A 17,423-nucleotide genomic window follows, 5' to 3' on the forward strand; every position below is an offset into this window, starting at 1 on the left:
ACACACTTCTCTACTCAAACACTTAAGATGAATGAAGACTCTTCATTTATTCAAAAACACCTCTCTAATTTGAAGTTTACCCTATTCATATCATTTTAAACTATACCTTGCTGAAGAATGTAAAACTTGAATTCCACAATAGAGTGATTATTCACCTCTATCTTGTTCTTTGTCATTTTCTTTTCCCTATTTCAGTCAATGCATTCCTACAAAAATCTTCACAATACCAATCATTTTATTTAATTTTTAAGATAACGTATTCTAAAGTTCATAGAACCAGATGTTTATTCTTAAATTGTATTCAACACTATTTTGATGAAAATTATTCGGAAAGCATGGAGAAAACAGTTAGGTGCTGCTGAGATTTGAAGTCAGGATTTCCTGTTTACGAGACAGGCGCTTTAACCACTAAGCCACAGCACCAACGTTATTAGTAAAAAATGCATAAATAATTTATTGTTGATGATGAAAATGTGTTTCCTGCTATAAATTCTTCTTTATATGTATTGTAATCTTAAACACGAAAAGATACTCAATCACTACGCAAGGATTAATATGTTTTAATAAACAGGTACTCTTATAAAACCCAATTTCATCTCTTGAATTCTTTACAATTTTGTTTCATGAAGGTATTAATATTGCTCAAATCTAGGTAGAAATGTCATCTACGTCTTTCTCATAGATATGTAGTTTTTTTCATTTTGCAATAACAGTATTCATTCTATAATCTTGAAAATACTTGGGTTTTTATAAGGTTTAAGATGATCTTTTCAACAGTACGATGAATCAGACTTTTATATTTTAATTGTATCGGAATAAGACCTAATGAAAATGATTTGTTATATAACAATGAGAAAAGCAAGCCTCTGCTGAGAGTTGAACTCGGGATCTCCTGTTTACTAGACAAGCGCTTTTACCAGCTAAGCCACAGCACCCACTTGATTCTTAATTTTGAAACACTTTTCTTTATGGTGTTCAAGAGAATATTGCTTTTTCACTTTCATATTCTTTTCTAAGTTCACACACTTCTCTACTCAAACACTTAAGATGAATGAAGTCTCTTCACTTATTCAAAAACACCTCTCTAATTTGAAGTTTACCCTATTCATATCATTTTAAAATATACCCTGCTGAAGAATGGATTACTTGAATTCAACAATAGAGTGATCATTTACCTCTATCTTGTTCTTTGTCATTTTCTTTTCCCTATTTCAGTCAATGCATTCCTACAAAAATCTTCACAATACCAATCATTTTATTTAATTTTTAAGATAACTTATTCTAAAGTTCATAGAACCAGATGTTTATTCTTAAATTATATTCAACACTTGTTTGATGAAAATTATTCGGAAAGCATGGAGAAAACAGTTAGGTGCTGCTGAGATTTGAACTCAGGATTTCCTGTTTACGAGACAGGCGCTTCAACCCCTTGGGTACTGGGACCCCCGCCAAGCCGTTTTAAACTCACGAACTTATCACCCTTCACCGCACACACAGTGACATACCTGCTCCGCTGTAATCAGGCGTCGCAGCACACCCGGGACACGCTAGGTGTCACTGGGTGGGCCCGATGATGAAGCATGCCACCAACTAGGTTGGTGGGTGAGGGCTTTCTAAAGACACCCAGCAGGTGCCACCACCAATTGACAAAACAATACTGAGTCACCATGATGGTTATAATATAAATATCATGCTATACCCCATTCCTAGCTAGTCTCTTTTTGATTAATTGACATATAAACCGGGGATCTGGACTAGCTATCTGGCCCTCTCTCTCCCTCTTGATACACGCACTTATTGGCAGCGCGCAGCTGTGAGAGCATATTCGACCATGGCCGAAAACCATGGCTTGACCTTTTCTGAAAGTGACTTGGCAGATATACTATCTGACCCGTCATTCCAAACGGATTTTAACATCTCTAGCACTATCGCACAGACCACTGATTGGGAGACCTTAACAGAGAAAAAGCGCAACAGGATACGCACCATCCTCCATGGGACAATCCTGGCCCAATACCTCAGAACTAATTCGGCTCCAAGGGGGCTTCTAGTATCCAACGCACCCAGGATCTTCCTTGATGACCCCACATTCAGGAAGGACTGGGCCCAGATCGCTTGGCACTGCACCAGGGACTGGATGATACTCATCCTAAAGACAGCCAAACGCCTGTCAGATACACTATCCATTGAAATCGAAGAAACAGAGAGACACTTCAAAGCCACTATTACATCATTCAAGAAAAAACTTGATGACCAGAACAGAGAGATAAACGAGTACAAGGACTACTTGACCCAGGCTAAATTCAAAAAATTTGAAAAAGATCTCAAAAAGTTCTCCTATGCTAAAGTATACCCATACTCGGATGAGAACTACACCCCGCCTGTCAAAGAGACCAACATACCCAACTCCTCAGGTGATGAAAGTTCCGTCTCCAGTGATTCCAGCAGTGGATCACAAAAACGGGGAGGAAGAGGACGAAGAGGACAACGTTGGCCTAACCACTAGCAAGGAGGACAACCAAACCAATTCTATGGTTTCCCACCAAACTTAGGCCACATGCAGAATCCCTACTTTGGTTTCCCCAACATGTACCCCCCAGGCCCTATGCCGCTCTTTGCAGGCAACCAGGGCCCCAATTTTCCTTTTTTAGGACGGGGCCACAGGACACAGGGTCGCAGAAGACCAACTCAGCACAACAACGCACAGGTACACTGGGCAGAAGAAGAAAACCCTGTGAGTTCCAACACACGCCAGAAGACAAAAGAGGCAACACCAGGACCGAGCAAGTAGCTAACCCTACCACCCAACCGTCACTGGTATTCAACCTATCCAGCACCCCATTATCCACAAAGGAACAGTCAGTCTTGGAAAGGGGATTGTCATTCGTACCAACTACCAGACTTGACAAATTCAAATTACATGCTGAATTAGCACAATTCTTCAGAAAACTGAAATTAAAATCTTTCTTTGAGAAGTCAACCCCCGAACCTACACAAACTGACGACAATCCTAACACCACAGGCCTCAGAGTCAAGTCTACCTTCGTCCCTCCACCCTCCCCCATCCCTGCAGAGATCACCACATTTGAACAGGCAGTATACCATGACATTGAGAATCTCAATCCAACCAACCATTACAACAACCTGTCATGGGAGGACAGACAAACCATACAACGCCTCCAAAACAACCCCACACTAATAATCAAACCAGCAGACAAAGGGGGAGGCATCGTACTTCCGGACAAAACAGACTACGATACAGAATGTCGCAGACTACTCAGCGACAACAGGAATTACTGCAGACTTGAGCATGACCCAACAGAACGGCTGCGTATGACTGTACACACCCTTGTCAAAAGGGCAGCTGAAGAGGAACACATCTCTAAGCAGGAGGCCGAATACCTTTGCCCTGAGCATACCAGAACGCCATACTTCTATACAGTACCCAAAGTACACAAAGGGGTGATCCCACCCCCCGGCAGACCAATTGTATCGGGTATCAACTCCGTACTAGAGCCACTCTCTAGATACTGTGACTTCTTTCTGAATCCCCTGGTACAGAAAACCCCCACCTATATTAAAGATACCAAACGTCTGTTACAAGTAATCAACAACATTACCTTTGATCCCGACACCCAATTACTGGTAGGACTTGATGTGGAAAGCCTGTACACCAGTCTCCCACAAGATGCCACCCTGCAGGTGCTGCATGACATCCTGGAAGAATCCCCCTGGCCTTACCACACACCGAGGAGCTTCGTACTGGCATGTGCAGCCCTCGCCCTCAAAGAAAACTATTTCGAGTACGATGGCACCTTCTACCTGCAAACGAATGGAACTTCCATGGGCAGGGTTTTCGCGCCAAGTGTGGCTGGACTATATGTACACCACTTCGAAAGCACCAACATCGCTGTGGAAACCAATCCGTTCAGACATCATATACTGAAATGGCATAGGTATATTGATGATATACTGGTCATCTGGCAAGGCTCACAACATGAGCTGGATAACTTCTTAAATTGGCTCAACAGCAGAGACCCATACCTGAATTTCACCAGCACAGCCAGCAACCATCAACTCCCTTTCCTAGACCTGGAAATAACAGCCAAGGATGGAACCCTAGTAACCACCACTTACTACAAACCCACTGCGAGGAACTCAGTGCTTCACTACACCAGCTTCCACCCTCGGCCTCTCAAAGAAAACTTACCCTTTGGCCAGTTCCTTCGGATCAGAAGAAACTGCTCGAATGTGAATGATTATAAATCACAATCAGCGGATCTAGCCACCAAACAAGAATACCGCGGTTACCCAAAGGCCATCATCAAGAAAACCCAGAAGAGGGCCAGAAACCAAAACCGTGAAGCTCTACTTGAAGACATCACTAAAGAAGATGAGGAACAACCAACAACGTGTGTCACCACTTACAATACTGCCTCCAATGAGGTTGCAAAAATCATCAAAAAACACTGGAGAATCATCAATTCAGGACAGAGGAATTGGGAACTACCAAGATTTGCTTACAAAAGGTGCCACAACCTGCGAGACCAACTAGTTAGCACCTGACCTAAACCACCACCAAAACCAGCGGAGAATACTATACTCAATGCATGGGGCATGCCCAAAGTAACAGGACATTACCCCTGCAACAACTGCAGTGTGTGCCACCTCACATCCCACACAAAAACTCTGACCCTGGAACCCAATAAAATATGGTCCCAAAGGAGCCACACCAATTGTAACTCACGGAATGTGATTTACTTACTCACGTGCACGTGTGGCCTCAGATATGTGGGGATGACCACACGTAAAGTCAGAACCAGGATAACTGAACATCGCAGCACGATGCGATGTAAGAAAAACATCAGCAAATTGATCAATCATTTCATCACCCACTGCCACACCCAATGACTTTACTTGGACAGTCATTGAGCAAATCCCTGAAAGCCCCATCAACAATGACAAAAAACTGCTCAATAAAGAGCAAAGATGGATATACTGTCTGTCAACAGCTACAGATGGTCTGAACGATGCCATCCCCTGGAATTCCTTGACCAACTTGTGAACTCAAGGTTGCCTGCTAACTGAGTACCCCCTGAGTCTTTTATTCCTGAATATTGGGTAGTTTTGCGCCCATTTTCCATCCAAAATGCACCCCCTTGATATAATCAGCCTCTTGATACCCCCGTTTTAATTTACACGTCAACACTTGGTCAGCCTACCAGAGAGGTGTCACTTCTTAGCACCTTCAGCATAATTATCCCACGCATGCCCAGAGCTAGCACGCGTACAATACCAGGAGTTCTAAGCACGTGTAATCTCATACGCATGCGCTAGTTACCAGCGCCACGCGTCAGGACCAACGCTCTCTCCAGACGCATGCGCGGCAACACTAATCCGCCGCGCATGCGCTCTATCACCCAAACGCACCGCGCATGTGCAGAGATTGCCCACTACATCGCGCACTAGCGCGAAGCAACCGGCACACAACTGAGCGCGATTATGACTCGAGATTGCGAGTCTTTCCACCATTTCTTCCTTCTCCAGATGCCCTGACTTAACCAATCAGTATCAGTATATAAACCAGCAATACCAGTCATTCCTTACCGGTTCTGCGAAGGAGGCACAACAGGTCCAACGCGGGTGCTGGCCAGAAATCCTGTGAGTATGCTGAAATACCATCTCTACTATGGGTAAGCGCTACCTTTTTCCCAACAGGTCTCCTAACCCCAGTGGTCCTACCTTTGTCTCCCACATAGGGCCAACCCCTTGCCACTTCAATACCCTTGAAGCTAAACCAACCAAAAACTAGCGTAAGAAATAGACCTTACGCCTCATTCCTTTTTTCACCTTTTTACCACTGTTGTATAAATACCGTTCTTTTAAACCACTTCACCTACGAAGTTCTAGTGCGATCTTTCACCATAATGGTACCACCAGTACCATTACACTTGAGCCGCTTATAGCCTGCACCCATTCGCTATTTAGCCGGCTGTCATAACTTATGATAAATATCTCCTAGTGACTCTTTTCTCCCATGTATGTTTTGTCTTTGTCATTTTATGTTATATGTACAGGTGATCTTGAGAAGGGAATCCCCCCTCTCACAGTTAGATACACTTTAGGGCGTGTAGACACATAGCCTGCACTACACATCCCCTAGTTTTAATTACACACACCTTTTATCTGTCCTGAAGAAAGCCAGAATATTGATAAGGCACTGGCTGAAACATGTTGACACATTAAGGACGTAGGAGGTCGTAACTCGCCTCTAACGTCCCACAGCCTTATTTTTAACCGCTGACGGAGGCCCATTTAATAAAGTATTCTTACCCCTTGGGTACTGGGACCCCCGCTAAGCCGTTTTAAACTCACGAACTTATCACCCTTCACCGCACACACAGTGACATACCTGCTCCGCTGTAATCAGGCGTCGCAGCACACCCGGGACACGCTAGGTGTCACTGGGTGGGCCCGATGATGAAGCATGCCACCAACTAGGTTGGTGGGTGAGGGCTCTCTAAAGACACCCAGCAGGTGCCACCACCAATTGACAAAACAATACTGAGTCACCATGATGGTTATAATATAAATATCATGCTATACCCCATTCCTAGCTAGTCTCTTTTTGATTAATTGGCTTCAACCACTAAGCCACAGCACCAACGTTAATAGTAAAAAATGAAAAAATTATTTATTGTTGATGATGAAAATGTGTTTCCTGCTATAAATTCTTCTTTATATGTATTGTAATCTTAAACACGAAAAGATACTCAATCACTACGCAAGGATTAATATGTTTTAATAAACAGGTAATCTTATAAAACTAAATTTCATTTCTTGAATTCTTTACAATTTTGTTTCATGAAGGTATTAATATTGCTAAAATCTAGGTAGAAATTTCATCTACGTCTTTCTCATAGATATGTAGTTTTTTTCATTTTGCAATAACAGTATTCATTCTATAATCTTGAAAATACTTGGGTTTTTATAAGGTTTAAGATGATCTTTTCAACAGTAAGATGAATCAGACTTTTATATTTTAATTGTATCGGAATAAGACCTAATGAAAATGATTTGTTATATAACAATGAGAAAAGCAAGGTGCTGCTGAGAGTTGAACTCAGGATCTCCTGTTTACTAGACAGGCACTTTAACCAGCTAAGCCACAGCACCCACTTGATTCTTAATTTTGAAACACTTTTCTTTATGGTGTTCAAGAGAATATTGCTTTTTCACTTTCATATTCTTTTCTAAGTTAACACACTTCTCTACTCAAACACTTAAGATGAATGAAGACTCTTCATTTATTCAAAAACACCTCTCTAATTTGAAGTTTACCCTATTCATATCATTTTAAACTATACCTTGCTGAAGAATGGATTACTTGAATTCAACAATAGAGTGATCATTCACCTGTATCTTGTTCTTTGTCATTTTCTTTTCCCTATTTCAGTCAATGCATTCCTACAAAAATCTTCACAATACCAAGCATTTTATTTAATTTTTAAGATAACTTATTCTAAAGTTCATAGAACCAGATGTTTTTTTTTAAATTGTATTCAACACTTGTTTGATGAAAATTATTTGGAAAGCATGGAGAAAACAGTTAGGTGCTGCTAAGATTCGAACTCAGGATTTCCTGTTTACGAGACAGGCACTCTAACCTCTAAGCCACAGCACCAACGTTAATAGTAAAAAATGCATAAATAATTTATTGTTGATGATGAAAATGTGTTTTCTGCTATAAATTCTTCTTTATATGTATTGTAATCTTAAACACGAAAAGATACTCAATCACTACGCAAGGATTAATATGTTTTAATAAACAGGTACTCTTATAAAACCCAATTTTATTTCTTGAATTCTTTACAATTTTGTTTCATGAAGGTATTAATATTGCTCCAATCTAGGTAGAAATTTCATCTACGTCTTTCTCATAGATATGTAGTTTTTTTCATTTTGCAATAACAGTATTCATTCTATAATATTAAAAATACTTGGGTTTTTATAAGGTTTAAGATGATCTGTTTAACAGTAAGATGAATCAGACTTTTATATTTTAATTGTATCTGAATAAGACCTAATGAAAATGATTTGTTATATAACAATGAGAAAAGCAAGCCTCTGCTGAGAGTTGAACTCAGGATCTCCTGTTTACTAGACAAGCGCTTTAACCAGCTAAGCCACAGCACCCACTTGATTCTTAATTTTGAAACACTTTTCTTTATGGTGTTCAAGAGAATATTGCTTTTTCACTTTCATATTCTTTTCTAAGTTCACACACTTCTCTACTCAAACACTTAAGATGAATGAAGACTCTTCACTTATTCAAAAACACCTCTCTAATTTGAAGTTTACCCTATTCATATCATTTTAAAATATACCCTCCTGAAGAATGGATTAGTTGAATTAAACAATAGAGTGATAATTCACCTCTATCTTGTTCTTTGTCATTTTCTTTTCCCTATTTCAGTCAATGCATTCCTACACAAATCTTCACAATACCAAGCATTTTATTTAATTTTTAAGATAACTTATTCTAAAGTTCATAGAACCAGATGCTTATTCTTAAACTGTATTCAACACTTGTTTGATGAAAATTATTCGGAAAGCATGGAGAAAACAGTTAGGTGCTGCTGAGATTTGAACTCAGGATTTCCTGTTTACCAGACAAGCGCTTAAACCACTAAGCCTCAGCACCAACGTTAATAGTAAAAAATGCATAAATAATTTATTGTTGATGATAAAATTGTGTTTTCTGCTATAAATTCTTCTTTATATTTATTGTAATCTTAAACACGAAAAGATACTCAATCACTATGCAAGGATTAATATGTTTTAATAAACAGGTACTCTTAAAAAACCCAATTTCATTTCTTGAATTCTTTACAATTTATTTTCATGAAGGTATTAATATTGCTCAAATCTAGGTAGAAATTTCATCTACTTCTTTCTCATAGATATGTATTTTTTTCATTTTGCAATAACAGTATTCATTCTATAATATTAAAAATACTTGGGTTTTTATAAGGTTTAAGATGATCTGTTTAACAGTAAGATGAATCAGACTTTTATATTTTAATTGTATCGGAATAAGACCTAATGAACATAATTATATATATAAACATGAGAAAAGCAAGGCACTGCTGAGAGATGAACTCAGGATCTCCTGTTTACTAGACAGGCGCTTTAACCAGCTCAGCCACAGCACCCACTTGGTTCTTAATTTTGAAACACTTTTCTTTATGGTGTTCAAGAGAATATTGCTTTTTCACTTTCATATTCTTTTCTAAGTTCACACACTTCTCTACTCAAACACTTAAGATGAATGAAGACTCTTCATTTATTCAAAAACACCTCTCTAATTTGAAGTTTACCCTATTCATATCATTTTAAAATATATCTTGCTGAAGAATGGATTAGTTGAATTCAACAATAGAGTGATCATTCACCTCTATCCTGTTCTTTGTCATTTTCTTTTCCCTATTTCAGTCAATGCATTCCTACAAAAATCTTCACAATACCAATCATTTTATTTAATTTTTAAGATAACTTATTCTAAAGTTCATAGAACCAGATGTTTATTCTTAAATTGTATTCAACATGTGTATGATGAAAATTATTCGGAAAGCATTGAGAAAACAGTTAGGTGCTGCTGAGATTTTAACTCAGGATTTCCTGTTTACGAGACAGGCGCTTTAACCACCAAGCCACAGCACCAACGTTAATAGTAAAAAATGCATAAATAATTTATTGTTGATGATGAAAATGTGTTTTCTGCTATGAATTCTTCTTTATATGTATTGTAATCTTAAACACGAAAAGATACTCAATCACTACGCAAGGATTAATATGTTTTAATAAACAGGTACTCTTATAAAACCCAATTTTATTTCTTGAATTCTTTACAATTTTGTTTCATGAAGGTATTAATATTGCTCAAATCTAGGTAGAAATTTCATCTACGTCTTTCTCATAGATATGTAGTTTTTTTCATTTTGCAATAACAGTATTCATTCTATAATATTAAAAATACTTGGGTTTTTATAAGGTTTAAGATGATCTGTTTAACAGTAAGATGAATCAGACTTTTATATTTTAATTGTATCGGAATAAGACCTAATGAAAATGATTTGTTATATAACATTGAGAAAAGCAAGCCTCTGCTGAGAGTTGAACTCAGGATCTCCTGTTTACTAGACAAGCGCTTTAACCAGCTAAGCCACAGCACCCACTTGATTCTTAATTTTGAAACACTTTTCTTTATGGTGTTCAAGAGAATATTGCTTTTTCACTTTCATATTCTTTTCTAAGTTCACACACTTCTCTACTCAAACACTTAAGATGAATGAAGACTCTTCACTTATTCAAAAACACCTCTCTAATTTGAAGTTTACCCTATTCATATCATTTTAAAATATACCCTCCTGAAGAATGGATTAGTTGAATTAAACAATAGAGTGATAATTCACCTCTATCTTGTTCTTTGTCATTTTCTTTTCCCTATTTCAGTCAATGCATTCCTACACAAATCTTCACAATACCAAGCATTTTATTTAATTTTTAAGATAACTTATTATAAAGTTCATAGAACCAGATGCTTATTCTTAAATTGTATTCAACACTTATTTGATGAAAATTATTCGGAAAGCATGGAGAAAACAGTTAGGTGCTGCTGAGATTTGAACTCAGGATTTCCTGTTTACCAGACAGGCGCTTAAACCACTAAGCCTCAGCACCAACGTTAATAGTAAAAAATGCATAAATAATTTATTGTTGATGATAAAATTGTGTTTTCTGCTATAAATTCTTCTTTATATGTATTGTAATCTTAAACACGAAAAGATACTCAATCACTACGCAAGGATTAATATGTTTTAATAAACAGGTACTCTTAAAAAACCCAATTTCATTTCTTGAATTCTTTACAATTTATTTTCATGAAGGTATTAATATTGCTCAAATCTAGGTAGAAATTTCATCTACTTCTTTCTCATAGATATGTATTTTTTTCATTTTGCAATAACAGTATTCATTCTATAATATTAAAAATACTTGGGTTTTTATAAGGTTTAAGATGATCTGTTTAACAGTAAGATGAATCAGACTTTTATATTTTAATTGTATTGGAATAAGACCTAATGAAAATAATTTTATATATAAATATGAGAAAAGCAAGGCACTGCTGAGAGATGAACTCAGGATCTCCTGTTTACTAGACAGGCGCTTTAACCAGCTCAGCCACAGCACCCACTTGGTTCTTAATTTTGAAACACTTTTCTTTATGGTGGTCAAGAGAATATTGCTTTTTCACTTTCATATTCTTTTCTAAGTTCACACACTTCTCTACTCAAACACTTAAGATGAATGAAGACTCTTCACTTATTCAAAAACACCTCTCTAATTTGAAGTTTACCCTATTCATATCATTTTAAACTATACCTTGCTGAAGAATGGATTAGTTGAATTCAACAATAGAGTGATCATTCACCTCTATCTTGTTCTTTGTCATTTTCTTTTCCCTATTTCAGTCAATGCATTCCTACAAAAATCTTCACAATACCAATCATTTTATTTAATTTTTAAGATAACGTATTCTACAGTTCATAGAACCAGATGTTTATTCTTAAATTGTATTCAACACTTGTTTGATGAAAATTATTTGGAAAGCATGGAGAAAACAGTTAGGTGCTGCAGAGATTTGAACTCAGGATTTCCTGTTTACCAGACAGGCACTCTAACCACTAAGCCACAGCACCAACGTTATTTGTAAAAAATGCATAAATAATTTATTGTTGATGATGAAAATGTGTTTTCTGCTATAAATTCTTCTTTATATGTATTGTAATCTTAAACACGAAAAGATACTCAATCACTACGCAAGGATTAATATGTTTTAATAAACAGGTACTCTTATAAAACCCAATTTTATTTCTTGAATTCTTTACAATTTTGTTTCATGAAGGTATTAATATTGCTCAAATCTAGGTAGAAATTTCATCTACGTCTTTCTCATAGATATGTAGTTTTTTTCATTTTGCAATAACAGTATTCATTCTATAATATTAAAAATACTTGGGTTTTTATAAGGTTTAAGATGATCTGTTTAACAGTAAGATGAATCAGACTTTTATATTTTAATTGTATCGGAATAAGACCTAATGAAAATGATTTGTTATATAACAATGAGAAAAGCAAGCCTCTGCTGAGAGTTGAACTCAGGATCTCCTGTTTACTAGACAAGCGCTTTAACCAGCTAAGCCACAGCACCCACTTGATTCTTAATTTTGAAACACTTTTCTTTATGGTGTTCAAGAGAATATTGCTTTTTCACTTTCATATTCTTTTCTAAGTTCACACACTTCTCTACTCAAACACTTAAGATGAATGAAGACTCTTCACTTATTCAAAAACACCTCTCTAATTTGAAGTTTACCCTATTCATATCATTTTAAAATATACCCTCCTGAAGAATGGATTAGTTGAATTAAACAATAAAGTGATAATTCACCTCTATCTTGTTCTTTGTCATTTTCTTTTCCTATTTCAGTCAATGCATTCCTACACAAATCTTCACAATACCAAGCATTTTATTTAATTTTTAAGATAACTTATTATAAAGTTCATAGAACCAGATGCTTATTCTTAAATTGTATTCAACACTTATTTGATGAAAATTATTCGGAAAGCATGGAGAAAACAGTTAGGTGCTGCTGAGATTTGAACTCAGGATTTCCTGTTTACCAGACAGGCGCTTAAACCACTAAGCCTCAGCACCAACGTTAATAGTAAAAAATGCATAAATAATTTATTGTTGATGATAAAATTGTGTTTTCTGCTATAAATTCTTCTTTATATGTATTGTAATCTTAAACACGAAAAGATACTCAATCACTACGCAAGGATTAATATGTTTTAATAAACAGGTACTCTTAAAAAACCCAATTTCATTTCTTGAATTCTTTACAATTTATTTTCATGAAGGTATTAATATTGCTCAAATCTAGGTAGAAATTTCATCTACTTCTTTCTCATAGATATGTATTTTTTTCATTTTGCAATAACAGTATTCATTCTATAATATTAAAAATACTTGGGTTTTTATAAGGTTTAAGATGATCTGTTTAACAGTAAGATGAATCAGACTTTTATATTTTAATTGTATCGGAATAAGACCTAATGAAAATAATTTTATATATAAATATGAGAAAAGCAAGGCACTGCTGAGAGATGAACTCAGGATCTCCTGTTTACTAGACAGGCGCTTTAACCAGCTCAGCCACAGCACCCACTTGGTTCTTAATTTTGAAACACTTTTCTTTATGGTGTTCAAGAGAATATTGCTTTTTCACTTTCATATTCTTTTCTAAGTTCACACACTTCTCTACTCAAACACTTAAGATGAATGAAGACTCTTCACTTATTCAAAAACACCTCTCTAATTTGAAGTTTACCCTATTCATATCATTTTAAACTATACCTTGCTGAAGAATGGATTAGTTGAATTCAACAATAGAGTGATCATTCACCTCTATCTTGTTCTTTGTCATTTTCTTTTCCCTATTTCAGTCAATGCATTCCTACAAAAATCTTCACAATACCAATCATTTTATTTAATTTTTAAGATAACGTATTCTAAAGTTCATAGAACCAGATGTTTATTCTTAAATTGTATTCAACACTTGTTTGATGAAAATTATTTGGAAAGCATGGAGAAAACAGTTAGGTGCTGCTAAGATTCGAACTCAGGATTTCCTGTTTACGAGACAGGCACTCTAACCACTAAGCCACAGCACCAACGTTAATAGTAAAAAATGCATAAATAATTTAATGTTGATGATGAAAATGTGTTTTCTGCTATAAATTCTTCTTTATATGTATTGTAATCTTAAACACGAAAAGATACTCAATCACTACGCAAGGATTAATATGTTTTAATAAACAGGTACTCTTATAAAACCCAATTTTATTTCTTGAATTCTTTACAATTTTGTTTCATGAAGGTATTAATATTGCTCAAATCTAGGTAGAAATTTCATCTACGTCTTTCTCATAGATATGTAGTTTTTTTCATTTTGCAATAACAGTATTCATTCTATAATATTAAAAATACTTGGGTTTTTATAAGGTTTAAGATGATCTGTTTAACAGTAAGATGAATCAGACTTTTATATTTTAATTGTATCTGAATAAGACCTAATGAAAATGATTTGTTATATAACAATGAGAAAAGCAAGCCTCTGCTGAGAGTTGAACTCAGGATCTCCTGTTTACTAGACAAGCGCTTTAACCAGCTAAGCCACAGCACGCACTTGATTCTTAATTTGGAAACACTTTTCTTTATGGTGTTCAAGAGAATATTGCTTTTTCACTTTCATATTCTTTTCTAAGTTCACACACTTCTCTACTCAAACACTTAAGATGAATGAAGACTCTTCACTTATTCAAAAACACCTCTCTAATTTGAAGTTTACCCTATTCATATCATTTTAAAATATACCCTCCTGAAGAATGGATTAGTTGAATTAAACAATAGAGTGATAATTCACCTCTATCTTGTTCTTTGTCATTTTCTTTTCCCTATTTCAGTCAATGCATTCCTACACAAATCTTCACAATACCAAGCATTTTATTTAATTTTTAAGATAACTTATTCTAAAGTTCATAGAACCAGATGCTTATTCTTAAATTGTATTCAACACTTGTTTGATGAAAATTATTCGGAAAGCATGGAGAAAACAGTTAGGTGCTGCTGAGATTTGAACTCAGGATTTCCTGTTTACCAGACAAGCGCTTAAACCACTAAGCCTCAGCACCAACGTTAATAGTAAAAAATGCATAAATAATTTATTGTTGATGATAAAATTGTGTTTTCTGCTATAAATTCTTCTTTATATTTATTGTAATCTTAAACACGAAAAGATACTCAATCACTACGCAAGGATTAATATGTTTTAATAAACAGGTACTCTTAAAAAACCCAATTTCATTTCTTGAATTCTTTACAATTTATTTTCATGAAGGTATTAATATTGCTCAAATCTAGGTAGAAATTTCATCTACTTCTTTCTCATAGATATGTATTTTTTTCATTTTGCAATAACAGTATTCATTCTATAATATTAAAAATACTTGGGTTTTTATAAGGTTTAAGATGATCTGTTTAACAGTAAGATGAATCAGACTTTTATATTTTAATTGTATCGGAATAAGACCTAATGAAAATAATTTTATATATAAACATGAGAAAAGCAAGGCACTGCTGAGAGATGAACTCAGGATCTCCTGTTTACTAGACAGGCGCTTTAACCAGCTCAGCCACAGCACCCACTTGGTTCTTAATTTTGAAACACTTTTCTTTATGGTGTTCAAGAGAATATTGCTTTTTCACTTTCATATTCTTTTCTAAGTTCACACACTTCTCTACTCAAACACTTAAGATGAATGAAGACTCTTCACTTATTCAAAAACACCTCTCTAATTTGAAGTTCACCCTATTCATATCATTTTAAACCATACCTTGCTGAAGAATGGATTAGTTGAATTCAACAATAGAGTGATCATTCACCTCTATCTTGTTCTTTGTCATTTTCTTTTCCCTATTTCAGTCAATGCATTCCTACAAAAATCTTCACAATACCAAGCATTTTATTTAATTTTTAAGATAACTTATTCTAAAGTTCATAGAACCAGATGTTTATTCTTAAATTATATTCAACACTTGTTTGATGAAAATTATTCGGAAAGCATGGAGAAAACAGTTAGGTGCTGCAGAGATTTGAACTCAGGATTTCCTGTTTACGAGACAGGCACTCTAACCACTAAGCCACAGCACCAACGTTATTTGTAAAAAATGCATAAATAATTTATTGTTGATGATGAAAATGTGTTTTCTGCTATAAATTCTTCTTTATATGTATTGTAATCTTAAACACGAAAAGATACTCAATCACTACGCAAGGATTAATATGTTTTAATAAACAGGTACTCTTATAAAACCCAATTTTATTTCTTGAATTCTTTACAATTTTGTTTCATGAAGGTATTAATATTGCTCAAATCTAGGTAGAAATTTCATCTACGTCTTTCTCATAGATATGTAGTTTTTTTCATTTAGCAATAACAGTATTCATTCTATAATATTAAAAATACTTGGGTTTTTATAAGGTTTAAGATGATCTGTTTAACAGTAAGATGAATCAGACTTTTATATTTTAATTGTATCGGAATAAGACCTAATGAAAATGATTTGTTATATAACAATGAGAAAAGCAAGCCTCTGCTGAGAGTTGAACTCAGGATCTCCTGTTTACTAGACAAGCGCTTTAACCAGCTAAGCCACAGCACCCACTTTATTCTTAATTTTGAAACACTTTTCTTTATGGTGTTCAAGAGAATATTGCTTTTTCACTTTCATATTCTTTTCTAAGTTCACACACTTCTCTACTCAAACACTTAAGATGAATGAAGACTCTTCACTTATTCAAAAACACCTCTCTAATTTGAAGTTTACCCTATTCATATCATTTTAAAATATACCCTCCTGAAGAATGGATTAGTTGAATTAAACAATAGAGTGATAATTCACCTCTATCTTGTTCTTTGTCATTTTCTTTTCCCTATTTCAGTCAATGCATTCCTACACAAATCTTCACAATACCAAGCATTTTATGTAATTTTTAAGATAACTTATTCTAAAGTTCATAGAACCAGATGCTTATTCTTAAATTGTATTCAACACTTGTTTGATGAAAATTATTCGGAAAGCATGGAGAAAACAGTTAGGTGCTGCTGAGATTTGAACTCAGGATTTCCTGTTTACCAGACAGGCGCTTAAACCACTAAGCCTCAGCACCAACGTTAATAGTAAAAAATGCATAAATAATTTATTGTTGATGATAAAATTGTGTTTTCTGCTATAAATTCTTCTTTATATGTATTGTAATCTTAAACACGAAAAGATACTCAATCACTACGCAAGGATTAATATGTTTTAATAAACAGGTACTCTTAAAAAACCCAATTTCATTTCTTGAATTCTTTACAATTTATTTTCATGAAGGTATTAATATTGCTCAAATCTAGGTAGAAATTTCATCTACTTCTTTCTCATAGATATGTATTTTTTTCATTTTGCAATAACAGTATTCATTCTATAATATTAAAAATACTTGGGTTTTTATAAGGTTTAAGATGATCTGTTTAACAGTAAGATGAATCAGACTTTTATATTTTAATTGTATCGGAATAAGACCTAATGAAAATAATTTTATATATAAATATGAGAAAAGCAAGGCACTGCTGAGAGATGAACTCAGGATCTCCTGTTTACTAGACAGGCGCTTTAACCAGCTCAGCCACAGCACCCACTTGGTTCTTAATTTTGAAACACTTTTCTTTATGGTGTTCAAGAGAATATT

General features: G+C 35.0%; 8 non-coding genes across 8 annotated transcripts; all 8 read right to left on the reverse strand.

Annotated features, from left to right (window-relative positions):
• Window positions 1-7,102: 7,102 nt before the first annotated feature.
• TRNAT-AGU (transfer RNA threonine (anticodon AGU)) lies at window positions 7,103-7,176 on the reverse strand. Its single transcript has one exon. It is a non-coding gene; the product is annotated as a tRNA-Thr (tRNA).
• Window positions 7,177-8,631: 1,455 nt separating this feature from the next.
• TRNAT-GGU (transfer RNA threonine (anticodon GGU)) lies at window positions 8,632-8,704 on the reverse strand. Its single transcript has one exon. It is a non-coding gene; the product is annotated as a tRNA-Thr (tRNA).
• Window positions 8,705-10,670: 1,966 nt separating this feature from the next.
• Window positions 10,671-10,743, reverse strand: TRNAT-GGU (transfer RNA threonine (anticodon GGU)). Its single transcript has one exon. It is a non-coding gene; the product is annotated as a tRNA-Thr (tRNA).
• Window positions 10,744-11,689: 946 nt separating this feature from the next.
• On the reverse strand, window positions 11,690-11,762 carry TRNAT-GGU (transfer RNA threonine (anticodon GGU)). The gene has a single exon. It is a non-coding gene; the product is annotated as a tRNA-Thr (tRNA).
• A 946-nt stretch (window positions 11,763-12,708) lies between these two features.
• On the reverse strand, window positions 12,709-12,781 carry TRNAT-GGU (transfer RNA threonine (anticodon GGU)). The gene has a single exon. It is a non-coding gene; the product is annotated as a tRNA-Thr (tRNA).
• Window positions 12,782-13,727: 946 nt separating this feature from the next.
• TRNAT-CGU (transfer RNA threonine (anticodon CGU)) lies at window positions 13,728-13,800 on the reverse strand. The gene has a single exon. It is a non-coding gene; the product is annotated as a tRNA-Thr (tRNA).
• A 947-nt stretch (window positions 13,801-14,747) lies between these two features.
• Window positions 14,748-14,820, reverse strand: TRNAT-GGU (transfer RNA threonine (anticodon GGU)). Its single transcript has one exon. It is a non-coding gene; the product is annotated as a tRNA-Thr (tRNA).
• A 1,966-nt stretch (window positions 14,821-16,786) lies between these two features.
• On the reverse strand, window positions 16,787-16,859 carry TRNAT-GGU (transfer RNA threonine (anticodon GGU)). The gene has a single exon. It is a non-coding gene; the product is annotated as a tRNA-Thr (tRNA).
• Between the last annotated feature and the right edge of the window lie 564 nt (window positions 16,860-17,423).

The sequence above is a fragment of the Lissotriton vulgaris genome, chromosome 12 (assembly GCF_964263255.1).
Source record: "Lissotriton vulgaris chromosome 12, aLisVul1.2, whole genome shotgun sequence".
Taxonomy (NCBI): domain Eukaryota; kingdom Metazoa; phylum Chordata; class Amphibia; order Caudata; family Salamandridae; genus Lissotriton; species Lissotriton vulgaris.